Source organism: Chiloscyllium plagiosum, chromosome 9 (genome assembly GCF_004010195.1).
Source record: "Chiloscyllium plagiosum isolate BGI_BamShark_2017 chromosome 9, ASM401019v2, whole genome shotgun sequence".
Classification (NCBI taxonomy): Eukaryota; Metazoa; Chordata; class Chondrichthyes; order Orectolobiformes; family Hemiscylliidae; genus Chiloscyllium; species Chiloscyllium plagiosum.
In genome coordinates, this window is record NC_057718.1 from 4,159,575 (window position 1) to 4,164,768 (window position 5,194).

Below are 5,194 nucleotides of genomic sequence, written 5' to 3' on the forward strand. Positions count from 1 at the left end.
TGACAGAGAGTTAAATTAAACCTAAATTAAATGAACAGCAGCAGTTAAATTAAACCTAAAGACTTGTCTTAGAGGGATACTTTCACTGGATGTGAATTGTTGTAATGGGATGGCCATATAGTCATGGGCTCATACAGCATGGAAACAGATCTTTCAATCCAACTCGTCCATGCCGACCAAGTTTCCCAAACTAAACAAATTTCTCTTGCCAGCATTTGGTCCATGTCCCTTTAAACCTTTCTTATTCATGTATCTATCCAAATGTTTTTTAAATATTGTATCTCTACCTGCACCTACCATTTCTTCCAGCAGTTCATTCCAACAGTTCAACCATCCTGTGTGAAAAATTTGCCATCTGGGTTGCTTTTTAATCTTTCTCCTCTCATCTTAAAAATATGCTCCTTTGTTTTCAACTCACACATCCTTTGAAAAAGACCTTCATTATTCACCTTATCCATGTCTTACAAGACTTTGTAAACCTCCATATGGTCACCATACAACCATGGTAGTGTAGGCTCTTACACAAACTACGGAGGCATGGGATTGAGGATGATTTAACGGTTTGGATTAGAAATTGGCTAGCTGAAAGAAGACAGAGGTGGTATTAATGGGAAATGTTCATCCTGATATTCACCTTCTCAAAGAACTCAATAACCTTCACAAAACCATGTTGACTATCCCTAATCAACTTATTCCTTTCAAGGTGATTATAAATCCCATCTCTTAAAACCTTTTCCAACACTTTACCCACAACCGAAATAAGGCTCACTGGTCTATAATTACCAGGGTTGTCTCTCTTCCCCTTCTTGAATGAGTGGACAACATTTGCTCTCCTCCAGTGTTCTGGCACTATTCCCATAGACAGTGATGACATAAAGATCAATGTCAAAGGCTCCGCAATCTCCTGCCTGGCTTCCCAAAGAATCCTCAGTTAAATCACATCCAATTCAGGGGATTCATCTACTTTCACACTTTCCAGAATTGCTAACACCTCATTCTTATGAACCTCAATCCCGTCAGTCTAGTAGCCTGTATCTCAGTATTCTTCTTGACATTGTCTTTTTCCAGCGCGAATACCAACAAAAAAATTTCATTTAACGCTTCCCCATCTCCTCAGACTCCACACGCAACTTACCACTACTATCCTTGATTGGCCCTAATCTTACTCTCATCATTCTTTTATTCCTGATATATACCTGCACAAAGTTTTAGGGTTTTCCTTGATCCTATCTGCCAAAACTTTCTCATGGCCTCTCCTGGCTCTTCTTCGCGCTCTCTTTAGGTCTTTCCTGGTTAACTTGTAACTCTCAAGTCCCTAACAGTCTTGCATCTCATCCTAACATAAGTCTTCTTCTTCCTCTTGACAAGAGATTTACCTTCTTTAGTAAACCACAGCTCCATCACTCATGCAGTAGCTGTTCCTTGAACAAGCTCCACATTTCAATTGTGCCCATCCCCTGCAGCTTCCTTTCCTATCCTATGTATCCTAAATCTTGCCTAATCGCATCATCGTTACCTTTCCCCCAGCTATAACTCTTGCCCTGCATTATATACCTATCTTTTTGTATCACTAATGTAAACGTAACCAAATTGTGGACACTTTCACCAAAGCACCCTTCTACCTCCTCATCTAATCTGGGTTCATTACCCAATACCAAATCTAATGTGGCCTCACCCTTTGTTGGACTGTCAACATACTGTGTCAGGAAACCGTCCTGCACATATTGGACAAAAACTGACCCATCTAAAGTACTCAAACGATAGTATTTCCAGTCAAAATTTGGAAAGTTAAAACTCCCATAACAACTACCTGTTACTGTCGCTCCTGAATCATCTTTGATATCCTTTCCTCTACATCTCTGGAACCATTCCAAGGCCTATAAAAAAATTCCCAACAGAGTGACCTCTCCTTGCCTGTTTCTAACCGCAGCCCATACTACCTCAGTAGACGAGTTCTCAAACGCCTTTCCTGCAAACGTAATTCTGTCCTTTACTAACAATGCCACACTTCTCCAACTTTTACCATCTTTCTGAAACATTGAAATCCCAGAACATGCAACAACCATTCCTCCCTCTGCTCTATCCCTGTATCCAAAATGGCCACAACATCAAAGTCCCAGGTACTAACCCATGCTGCAGGTTCACAGACCTTCTTCTGGATGCTCCTGGCATTGACGTAGACACACTTCAAACCACCTTCCTGCTTGCTGGTGAATTCTTGTGACCTTGAAACCTTATTTCAGACCTCACTATTCTCAACCTCCTGGACACCGGAACTACAATTTAGGTTCCCAACCCCCCTGCTGAATTAGTTTAAACCCTTCCAAAGAGCATTAGCAAATTCCTCCCCCCCCCCCGGGACATTGGTACCCCTCTGGTTCAAGTGTAGACCATCTTGTTTATAGAGGTCCTAACTACCCCAGGATAAGCCTCAATTATCTAGATACCTGAAACCCTCCTTCCTGCACAATCCCTGTAGACATGTGTTCAACTTCTCTCTCGCTGTATTCCATGCCTCACTAGCACGTGGCATAGGTAACAAACCAGAGATAACAATTCTGTTTGAACTAGCACTAAGCTTCCACCCTAGCTCCCTGAATTTCAGCCTTAAATCCCCATCCCTTTTCCTACCTATGTGGTTGGTGCCTATGTGGACCACAACTTGGAGCTGCTCCCCCACCCCCTCAAGGATCCCGAACATACGATCCGAGACATCACAAAACCTGGCACCTGGGAGGCAGCACACTAATCATGTGTCTCTCACGTTCCCACAGAATCTGCTATCTGTCCCCCAAACTATGGAGTCCCCAATGACAATTGCCCTGCTCCTCTCTCACCCTCCTTTCCAAGCAACAGGGACAGACCCTTGAATTAAAGTAATCCTTGAGTTTTTCAGGTAAGGCTGCTTGATAATAGGTTGAGAATTCACCCAAGGTAACATGAGCTGATATGTTTTTCATTAAATATTTTAAATATTTAATAAGCTTTCGATTAGTTTTAAATTACTCACATATTTTTCTCTTAAAGCTGTAATTGTCCCAGTCCTTCTCCAGTCTCCGATCCTGGAACATGTCACCGAGGGTCACACTGCCCGGTTACAGTGCATCGTGATGAACGTTGCAGTAACACGCACCGATGTTCACTGGCACCGGGAATAACCAGGGTAAAACACGGAATGGGTTTTAACACATGACGTGAGGAATATCAAACGACGGAGCTCAGGGTTTACTGAGCGGTTCCAGTTTTCCAGAGAGCCCTCCAATAACAGCTTCATTCTTACCATCACTAATGTGCAGCCCAATGACACTGGGGTCTATTATAGTAAGGTATGTGGGGATATCAGTCAGAATGGAACCCAGCTGACTGTAACAAGTATGTCCTGTTTCTATGATACTAACTGATCTCTGATTGTGTGGGTGATGGACAGGCTGGGATTGGGATCATTTCACAACACTTTTTTTGATAGTTGTTTTTGTTTCAAGATATTTTGAACAAGTCTGAAATATAACCTTTTCTACTTCAGCTTTATAGTGTTTACAACAAATGAAATCAGCAATTCTTAATCTTTCTTTGTCAATATTGGGAGTGATCCCCTCCTGATTTGCTTGGGGCGGTTGTGATGAGTCCATTTCTCTGTTGAGGGGACACTCCTCGGGAAGGTGCAGGGTAGTCTGCATCTCTCCACTCGCGTGTGACGGAGGGCTTTGGATTGAAGCCCCCTGAGGGAGGGAGCTAGCTGCTTCAGAGAATTTGACTGGTTCTCATCCTATTCAGGAGAAAGTGAGGTCTGCAGATGCTGGAGATCAGAGCTGGAAATGTGTTGCTGGAAAAGCGCAGCAGGTCAGGCAGCATCCAGGGAACAGGAGAATCGACGTTTCGGGCATAAGCCCGAAGAAGGGCTTAAGTCCTGAAGAAGGGCTTATGCCCGAAACGTCGATTCTCCTGTTCCCTGGATGCTGCCTGACCTGCTGTGCTTTTCCAGCAACACATTTCCAGCTCTCATCCTATTCAGCAAGGCCCACTCTCAGTGTGGGTGCTCCAAGGCAGCCATTTGACAGATTGCTTTTGACACAAGGGGAGAATGTATCAGTGATATCTTACTGTCTCCATCTCTTGAATGACGTCTTGTTGGTGGACCTTGCTCGGGAATGTTGCTCCGTATGGAGCACTCTGATGGAGAGGGATCACCAAGCACAGCATTGTGGAGTCCAGAAAGGAAAGGTAGCACAGGTCAATTTCATCAATCTTATGGGTTTGCATCAGTCAGCAGATGTGTCAGGGAGGGGGAGAGAAGTTTGTGAGGACAGGAAACTGGGGGTAGGCTTGTTGACTGGAACATTCCGGTCATAAAGCACATTGCTCGTGTCAGCATTGAGTGTCAGCAAGGTGTGGGAGGTGATGCAGAGGGTCAGACAGGTGCCCAGTAGCCTGTTGCTGTGGAGGCTCACATCCTCCATCAGTGCTGTGCTTCCACTCACTCTCATTTTAATTCTCACTCCCACTCTGACCTCGACCTCAAACACTGTCTCAATGAAACTCAAAATCAGCTCCAGGGAAACCATATCATCATTTGAACTGGGATTTTACAATGCTGCAAACTCAAACACAACCAGGACTAAATACAGTCGGTTCTGTTATAATGTGGGAGTTCTGTTCTCATGTTGTTAGAAAAACACATAATAGCAGCACCATTTAAACTAATGAGGCGGAAATCGTGTTATAACCATTACACACTTTAAAAGTTCGCACTCTACGCGGGAGTCTTCCCCCTTTCTCTCGGGGATCTGGGGTGGAGTGTGCTGCACGCAGCAGTCCCCTGCAACCGCAGATTACGGTGGTTCACAGACTCCCAGCCCAACTGCTTGTTCTGTGGCGCTGTGGAGTCTGTGGACCATGTATATATTGGGTGTGGGCGTTTGCACTCCCTTTTCGATTTTCTTTAAAACCTTCTCCTCTGTTTTTGGCTGCACTTCAGTCCCACGCTCCTGATCTTTGGGTACCCGGTACGGAGGAGGGAGGGCAGGTCTGAAGACCTCCTCGTGGGTCTGCTCCTGGGCCTGACCAAACTGGCCATTAACAGGTCCAGGCAGCGGGCCGTGGAGGGGGTCGTTAGGGCCGACTGCCTGCCCCTCTTCCGCGGTTACGCTAGAGCCCGGGTGTCCTTGGAGAAGGAGCAAGCGGTGTCCACCAACAC